We start from the raw sequence: 10,249 nt of genomic DNA on the forward strand, positions 1-10,249 counted from the left end.
TGGGATTTGTTCAAGGATGAAAGTGAGGATGTAATTTGGAATTTAAGGTTTGATCCAGGGATTGTATTATGATTTGAGTTTAGGGGTTGGGTGTAAATTTTAAGAGTATAATTTAGAATTTCAAATTTAATATTACATTTTTATTATCTCAACTATCACATTTGTCATGTTTTGGTAAGTCAACTTTTTTAAAAAATCATACCTAACATTTAGTTTTAGTATCATTTTGTTCGTTTACGGTTAAAACATTAACGGTGATACTGACGTGTTACCATAAGATTATTGAAAAAAATGTCACGCTAACAATTATGTTAATTTTTAATGGTAGATGACCAAATTGAAACCAAAACGTAACGTCAGGTATGATTTTGAAAAAAAAAAATAGTTAAGTGCCCAAAACGGAACAAAAGTAATAATCAGTGTGCTAAAGATGTAGTTTACTCTATTTTATAATATATTCATGTCATGAAGAATACGAATGTAAAAAGCTGACCCGAACTATAAATTTGACTTAACAAACTCTAATCAAAACTGTTTGTGAACTAAGTAGTGGTGGTCTGAAACCGACTTGAGTCTGAATTGGTGTTTACCTGAACTCGAGTTGGACATGAAAATTATGGATCTGAACCTGACCTGCACCCGATCTGATAATGACTTGAACCCGAATTGAACTGATAATATGATAACATAACCCGACCTGTATTCGACTGAAATGGACCGAACTCGAGATCAACCTGGTAAATAACTGGTATTATCCAACCTGTTATCAACCTGACTTGTTATGAACTTGACATGTAATTGACTTAAGCTGTAAATGATCCGACTTGTTATTAAACTAATATGATATTTACCTGAATTGATATTTATCTGATTTATAAGTTACAATTGATGAAGTTGCAAGATTTTGAATTTATAATAAATATGATTACATTTTAAAAGATAAAACAATTTGTTAATTACGATAACTAAATTAATAAATTTACTTTCTATATTAATTATAATCCTTATATTATAAATCTTAATAATAATTAATTATTTAATTTCACTAAATAATTTTTTATTGAACATGATTTTATTAGATTATATAAATATTTTAATTTAAATATTTATAAGTTTAATTTATTTTTATTTAATAATTAATTAATAATTTAAATATAATTTAACTTAAAATTTTAAAATATATAAATGATGGTTTTATTAGAGATTGAAAATTTAAAAAGAAATATTGTTTTTTTTGGACGGAAAATTGATTAAAATAAAGATTTTTTTTGGAGGGTAAAATTGATTTTTTTGGGAATTTAGAAGTGGTGATTGGTGGGATTGGTTTTAGTGTACAATAAAATGTTTTGGGTTAATTAGGCCTGCGCTCCTCCAACAATAAATGATTTTCTATTTTTTTATTTGGTTTTTGATTTCTTTCACTTCAATCATGGTTTAATTGTAAATCTCTTATTAAATTTTAAATTAAATGCAATTTAGTCATGTATATTCTAATTCTAGTCATTAAATGTGAATGTTAATTTTAGAATCTTTTATTTTAACCACTTATGTTTAATGATATATATATATATATACTTTATATATCTAGTTTATATTTTATTATAGAGTTTATATACTCATACTTATAGTCTATAATATAAATATATAAACTAGATATATATAAAGTATATAAACTATATGTATGTATATTATATATATATATATATATATATATATATATATATATATTATAGTTCTTCTAATTTGATCCTTGATTGTTGTTAATTTGTTTAAATTTTAACTTGTAATTTCATTTTGTTCAATTTAATCCTTAAAATTATATTTGTATATGAAATTGACCCATACTTATTTTTATTTTTATAATTTACTTCAAACCCAATAAATCAAATAATAAACTCTATAAATTATATCATAATCTCGAAACTCTTTAAACTTTTTCACCATCTTTTTAAAGGATTCAATTTTTTTTCCATTTTTATATTAATTTCAACTTAACATTTTATAATTATTTCGATTTGATCCTTCATCCTTGCATGTTGTTTAATTTATTTAAATTATTATTTATAATTTCATGTTTATTCAATTTAGTCCTTAAAATTATATTTTTATTAAAATTGACTTATAATTATTTTTATTTTTTGAAATTTACTCCAAATCATATACAATTACAAATGACAATTTGTCGTTCATGAAAGACAAAAAATAATTAACCCAAAAATGACCCGACCTGAACTCAATCCATACCTGATAAGATCCGACCTGAATTTTGTCTGTCAATGATGTGACCCGATCTGAACGAGATTCGACTGAAGTTCATCCGAACAAGAATTAACCTGGTATTTAACTGCTTCGGACCTGAATCGTTTTGACCTAAACTGACATCAATCCAAACCTGAACTGAATTTGATGTAAAATCAACCTGAAAATAACCCGAACTAATTTGACCCAAACTCGATTTAATCTGAGTCGAACCATCAAATTGACCTGACACGATCTATATCCGATTTGAATTGACTTGACAAGATCTAACTGAAACTTAAACGATTATCTGATTTCACATCCTTAATGTAGAGCATCAAAACATGATCAATCTAAACATTGAGTGTTTAAATTTAAAAATTTAAACTTTAGTAACAACAATAGTAGTAAAAAAACAGCTGAGTGGTATAGTTTACCCAACTATTTTACAACGGAAAATGTCGCGCTTTAAATTTAAACTTTACCCCATCTGTAAAACGCACCGTTTTGATCTGACTTACTTTTGCTATTCCCCTGACCAGAACCCTAACACCCCCAAAACTCTCCCCATTTTAGGCTCCCGCTTTCCCTGTAACCCTACCGGTTTCCTCCCTTTTTCCGAAAAATCGCAATCTTCAATCGACCGCCCTCTCCAGCGTGCACGATACCCACCCCGAGGTAACCGTACATCGCCTGCAATATCCAGCGCCGCCGTGTGCCTCTCCCTGTCTCTCTGTTTTGGCATTCCAAAACAAGTTTTAACGGTGCGTGTCTATTCGATTTATTCGGGGTGTTGAAGTACTGTGTATTAAGGTTCTTTTTGTTTGAGCTTCCTGTACGGGAAGATCATGTGGGGAAGCCGCAAAGCAAACCAATAAGTAGTCACGGAAACGAAGGAAAACTTTGATTTAAATTTGTTTTCCTTATTTTTGTGTGTTTTTTTTTTGGAATGGATGGATTCAAACCAAATCTGGTTCTACTCAACTGAAAAAAAAAATGCTGATAAGAAGATTAAAAATTCTGCTTAAACCCTTGTCCAATCCTCACCTTCGTCTCATAGTTACCGAGTCAACACAAAATCAACTCAGCAACCCATCTAACCCAGCCAACTCTATGACTCCAATCAATCAATCCACTCTCCTAAAAGTCTGTACAATCCTCTACCAACAGCAAAACTCACCGAACTCGCGCTTCCACTCATCCCTCTCATCTTTCAACTATTCTTTCGATCCTGAATTCTTCCTTCAAGTTTGCAACACTTTCCCATACTCATGGCGCCCCGTCTATCGTTTCTTCTTGTACACCCAAACAGTCCCTCATTTCACTCACAACTCTGTCACCTCTAACAAAATGTTGGATGTCATTGGAAAATCCAGGAACATTGACCTTTTCTGGGAAACTTGCCAAGAAATGGGGAAGCTTGGTTTGATCAATGATAAGACATTCAGGATCGTTTTGAAGACCCTGGCCTTATCGAGGGAATTGAAGAAATGTTTGCGTTTTTTCCATTTGATGAATGAGTTTGGAGTTGGATACAATTTGGAGACTTTGAATAAGGTGGTGGAAAGTTTATGCAAGGATAAGCTTGTGGAAGAGGCAAAGTTTGTGGTTTTGAAGTTGAAAGAGTGGGTTGAGCCAAATGGGGTTACTTATAAGTGGTTGATATGGGGATTCTGCAATGTGAGTGATTTGATTGAGGCTTCAAAGATTTGGAATCTGATGGTGGATGAAGGGTTCGAGCCCCATGTCGAGGTTGTCGAGACGATGATAGTCGCTTTTTAAGATGAATATATGATGAAGCAATGAAGACTTTCCAAATGATGAGAGTTAAGAGAATGTCCGATTTGGGGCTTTCGAGTTATAGGCTTGTGATCAAGTGGATGTGTAAAAAAGACAAGATTGAGCAAGCCAAAGGGATGCTCGACGAAATGCGCCAAAGAGGGATCCAAGCTGATAATTCAACCTTGGCTTCGATCATTTACGGGCTTGTAGTAAGGGTAAGGATTAGAGAGGCTTATAGGATTGCGGATGGGATCGAGAATCCGGATATCGACGTTTACCATGGACTAATAAAGTGGCTTTTGAGGTTGAAGAAAGCAAGTGAGGCAACACAAGTGTTTAGAGAGATGATAAAGAAAGGCTGTGAGCCTGTCATGCATACATATATCATGTTGCTGCAAGGCCATTTGGGGAAGAGAGGAAGGAAAGGACATGATCCATTGGTGAATTTCGATTCAATTTTTGTGGGGGGATTAATTAAGGCTGGGAAGGCATTAGAGGCTACCAAGTTTGTGGAGAGATCAATGAAAGGAGGAATGGAAGTGCCCCGATTCGATTACAATAAATTTTTACACTGTTACTCGAACGAGGAAGGCGTGATGATGTTTGAGGAGGTGAGCAAGAAATTAAGGGAAGTGGGATTATTTGATTTGGCTGATATATTGGAGAGATATGGGCTGAAAATGGCCACTAGAGATAGAAGAAGAGAGAGGGCAGTGGAGCCATGAAAATGAAGCTTGAAAAACACAGGAGAAGTTGTAGTGCAAGATAAACAATTATAGTGATATACATTACCTTTTGATTGAAGTAGATGTGATATTGAGATTGTTCAAAAAAAAAAAAGTGATATTGAGGTCCAATTTTAGTGCAAGACAACAGACCATACATCAAATTGGGATGCTGCCTGTAAGTTGTCTGGTAAAATAATGTAATTAGTTTGCCAACCTAATCCAAGATTTATTACTTGTATGGGTCAGCATCAATCGAGTCAAGTCAAGCAATTTTAAGTTATTCATGTTGATGAGTCTTATTTTATAACTTAAATTTTATTTAATTTTTTAGGATATAAATTATACGTTTATTCATTAAATTTTACTCTCTCATATTTGACTTATCGTACTTTTAATTTTTTCAATTTCCTCACTTAACTTTAAGTATTGAATTTTTTGATCAATTGACAGTTAACTTTATAACATGGTTATGACATGGCTTATTTTAAAATTAAAACTAATCACATATTGTTTATATTTAATATAATAAATATTAATACATAAACTTTATTTGTAGGGTCAAAATCCCTAACTAGCTTGAAAAGGAAATTTGTCTGAAGAAGAATAACATCTCCGTTCCACCAGTTAGTCCTTTCTTCGATGGAAGTACTGCTGCTATGTTCCGTACTTCCTTTTAGTGCACTTGCCTTTAAAATCGCTGCCCCACGTAAAGTTGTTATTGTAATGGGAGGTTTTGGTAATGTGTACAGGGGAGAATTAAATGATGACACAAAAGTTGCTGTCGTAAGGAGAAATCCACAATCTCAATTAGGGACGGAGTCAAAATTATATCTTAACGGAGAGTGAATCTTTTAACAATTTAAGTTATATATAATTTTACCTTTATTATTTGTTTATTTTAAAAAATATAAATGATAACATCAAATATGTATAGTTCTATATTTATATGAAATAATAAATTTAAAATTTAAAATTAAATTAAAATAAATAATTAAAAAAAATGATTTTAAAAAGTGCAAAAGACATAACTATCACATAATCAAAATAAAACACGTTGTTCCTTCAAATATCGAAATGCATCCACGAGCGATGTTGTAATAAAGTTCCTTACAATATCTCTTTCAATGTTGATAAGCATGCAACTCTAAAAAAATTCATCATCCATTTTGTTGCGAAGTGTTGTCTTGATGATATTCATTGTAGAAAAAACTCTTTAAGCACTTGTTGTAGAAACTGGGAGAGTCAATAGAAGTTTTACCGTTCGGAATATATATGGATAAGTGTTCACTTTCCTAGTATCCACCAACCACTGACTTAGGTAAGAGATTGTCAACAATTTTCTTAGACTTGAATTTCAAGATAACTCCACCTTATAATGACACAATATTCGTAAATCATTCTTTTCAACTTCCGTAAAATCCCCCGGATAAAATTTATTCACAAGATAGCAAACGTCTTCAACCTTGAAAAATACGTCACCATCTTTTGGCTCCAAAACACAACCAAGAGTTAATAACTCTATCAACTTCTCATTAAATATACTGTTTAACTCTTGTAGTTCAACATAAACTGTAGCATAAAAAATTTCTACTCGATAATGATATCCAACTGTAAAAATGATCTTGTTGGCGACGAGTGCAACCTCCTCTTTCTCTATAAATAGAACTCATATCTGGGATATCTATGTTGCGACTTTCACAAAATGAGACAACCTCCATAAAAAGATTATTCCATCCATCATCTCTAAATTTCTGCAAAAGTATCTTAGAACTCTCAACAAGATGTGGTGAATTCAAAATATCCTGAGATTTTCGTTGTAATGATCGAGAAATTGAATCAATGATTTCTAATATTTTCTTCATAAGATGTAAAATGAAGACAAGATCAAAGGAAGTCAAAGTCTCTAAAGCTGTCTGCTTCTCCACGTTCAGAATGTACTACCTTCATTAATGAGTTTATATAGAAGAACACAAGTGGCATTAAACATTTTTATCAAGCTTTTTATTGATCTCAAGACCCATCGAGTATCATATGCCCTCTGCAAATTACTTGTTTGACTCAAACCAGTTCCAGTTTCAAGTTGTTTTTCTTTAATCAAATGATTTATCTCGTCAGAATAAGCATTTTTTAGTTCACCGATGCGCTTATATGAGGAAAGAACATTAATAATAAAGGATAACTTGGAAAAAATTGATAAACAAGTATGACCTCTTTCGCTGGTGTCAACTGTAAATGATGGGCAAAACAATGACATAGTAAGCAAAATGACACTTATTGCTAACTAATGCTTGTAGCCCATTCCACTTTCCTTGCATGTTACTTGCACCGTCATAAACTTGGCCTCAAGTATTCTTTATGTCAAAGCAATAACGAGAAAGAACAGAAAATATCTTATCCTTTAAAGTCACTGCTGAAGTATTAGAAACATGAATAATGCTTAAAAAAGTTCATTTACTAGACCGAAATTATCAACATACCGTAAAATAATAGTCATTTGTTGTTTTCTTGATACATCCCCTGCTTCATCAATAATAACACAAAATTTTTCTTCACCAATTTGTTCACGAATTGCTCTCTTAATCTTCTCTACTAGAATATGTAAAATCTCCTTTTGTATCTCAGGCGAAGTGTAAGAATCATTTTTTGGAGCATTTTCTAATACAATTTTTAACATCTTTATTATAAAAAGCTAATTGTTTCACGAGTTCAAGAAAATTTCCTCAGTTAGATGAAGATTCACTCTCGTCACGACCTTTCATTGGTAGCCCTTGTAAAGCTAGCCTACACAATGCATCTATAGAGGTTTCAAGTCTAACCCTATTATTAGCAATTTGTAATGATGTTTGCTTATGCAACACTTGTGGCAGGTGTCTAAACTGGTTAAGAAAATCCTCCAATTCTTGCTCAGCAATTTTATGAGGTGAATTAGGTTCAGAACCTACATTCATCATAAAATAACAACTTTTTCCATTTACTTTCTTCCAATTTCGAAACCCATTCATAGTGAAAGTCTTGTGTGATGGATGACTATCTGGTTTGTTAAAAAGAAAGCAAATAAAACAATCAACATCATTTTTAGGAGAATATTCTAACTACCAGGAAGCTTGAAATCGACGAGGGTGAGAAACATGTCCACATTTTTTGAATTCAGAGAGTATTGGTTGATATGAGCCTCAACAATATAAGCTCTTCGAATTGCATTTCTTTCTTGTTTAGAAGGATATTCCCATATTTGCTTGCGCTTACCAGGATCTTACTCCAAGTAATTAGAGTTGTTACTTGGTTTCTGATTTCTAGTTATCTTTAAAGGTCTATTTTCTTAAGGTGAAACGCATATAGGTGTACCACTTGAAATTTTAGTTGTTGTACTTGTATTTTTCGAAGTTTCCCTACTTTTTCTCTTAAAAAGCTCAATAATTGTTGGATTTTCCCATGGCAAGTTGCATTTATATAAAATTAATTCACGAATATAAAAAAATCAAATTTAGTAATCACCATTCACCTTAACAATTATTAGATTAACTAAAGGAATACTAAAATTAAATATAAGATCAAATAATTCTAATTAAAAATAATAAATAATATTATTTAATTACGTACCTTTAAAAATTGAGTGTTGAACAATGAAGAATCAGATTAAAGCAATATTGAAGGAGCTTTAGTCGATGGGAGGGTTATTAACTCAAGATTTTTCTATGAAAGATTTTAATATTTTATTCTATTTATAAACCTTTTGTCGGCTCCTACAATTATATTAGTATTAAGGTAAAAAAAACATAAAATTGGAGTAAGGGCAGAAGCCCGTTTGGGCCCCAAGGGCCCTCCGTCTTTGGTCCCAGCAAGGACTAGTTGAATTCCGAACTGAAATTGATGTCCCAATTTTGACATCTCCATTTGATTTCGACAGAGCTGGTGAAGTCTGAAGGGAGGTAACCTTGTGTGAGACGGAAAATACTATTTATGTTCTATACTTGAGACACTAGTTTTCAAATTTATTTGTGTTCTAAAATGGAACCGCATAATGTGTAATGAGCTCTTTCATGCACAACAGGAGCGAGCTTTAGGAAATTGAATGAGATGTGTGGGAATGGACATTAACGGTGAAGCTCACAATTGAAGTAAAGATGGCAATATTTAGCTCCCATAGTTGTCGTCCATGTGGGGGACGACCATGTCTGTCGTCGCCGACTGTATGTTTTGCCTGAGATGGGAGACAAAGAAGAAGTTGTGATGGTGGTCGCAATGGCTACTACGGCGGAGGCAACCGCAGTAAACTAAGATGGCAACGTGAAACTGTAAATTGTGAGCTATGGTTCCTTCTTTCCTTTTCTCTTTCATATTCTTTAATAATCTCTCCACTGTCTTGGCCATACTCAGGGTGTTAACTCCAGTACCGGTGCATGCCCAACCTCCATTGAATAAAGGTTAAATAGTTGTTTCTAGATATGGTTTTTGAGAGAGGTGATGAAGATGACAAAGAAATGAGGTTGCCATGGATGCTTTCCTTTCTTTCTTTTCTTTCCCTTTCACAGTAAAATTTTATGGTTAAGGATTTTGACAATAAATATTAGTTTTTATTTTATTAAATATAAAACTTACCTGGATAATTTTAATATTAAAATAAATCACGTCATAATGGTGTTAAGAAGTTAACAGTCGTGTGAACAAAAAAAATTTAATGTCTAAAATTTAGTGAGCAAATTGTAAAAGCTAAAAGTACGGTGAGTAAATTAGTACGGTGAGTAAAATAGGAGAGAGAGTAAAATTCAGTAAGTGTAAATTACCCTATTTTCTATAACCATTTACAATATAGATACATTTTTCCTATTTCATATATATATATATATATGTTAGAATCCACTTCCACAATGTAAATATTTTAGTTTTACACAGATTTAGGACTGTTAGATGAGTGAAAATAGGTGGGCCAGATTGACTCCTTATTTTTTCCAAGTGAATATCTTTACATCCTACTATTAATCTGGACCATCTATTTTCATTTATCCAACGATCCTAATTATGTGTAAAATTAAAAGAGTTTTATATTGTGTAAGTGGATCATACCTCTATATATATACATATGTCACGTAGAGTTAAGGAATTCAATTTAAACTTAAAAATCAATTTACTAGTTATTAAATTTTTTAAATTATTCGAGTTCTATTTTGTAACTTGAATTTATTTTTTAAAATTAAATCGAGTTTATGAAATTACGAATTAAGTTAAATTAAATCGAGTTTTTTTTTATCAAATCAAATAAGAAAAGTTCTATTTTTTAATTTGGCTCTTACCCGCATCTAATTATTAGCTTTGTTTCTAAGGGGTGTTTGGATCAAGGAAAATAATATTACCAAGGGTAATAATCATTTTCGGAATCAAATACTCATGTTTGGTTCAAATGCATTCTCTTTAGGGAGTAATGGAACATTACCAATAGTGAGTTTTGTTTTGCTTGGATTCGTGGGAATCCTATTCTCTCCACCACCTTAGGCATTTAATAA

The 10,249-nt window shown here is 31.9% G+C and overlaps 1 pseudogene; it reads left to right on the plus strand.

The window, feature by feature from the left end:
* The first annotated feature begins 2,805 nt into the window (after window positions 1-2,805).
* Window positions 2,806-4,764, plus strand: LOC120135553 (annotated as a pseudogene).
* Window positions 4,765-10,249: the final 5,485 nt, after the last annotated feature.

Source organism: Hibiscus syriacus, unplaced genomic scaffold, assembly GCF_006381635.1.
Source record: "Hibiscus syriacus cultivar Baekdansim isolate YM2019G1 unplaced genomic scaffold, ASM638163v2 tig00110610_pilon, whole genome shotgun sequence".
NCBI classification, from domain to species: domain Eukaryota; kingdom Viridiplantae; phylum Streptophyta; class Magnoliopsida; order Malvales; family Malvaceae; genus Hibiscus; species Hibiscus syriacus.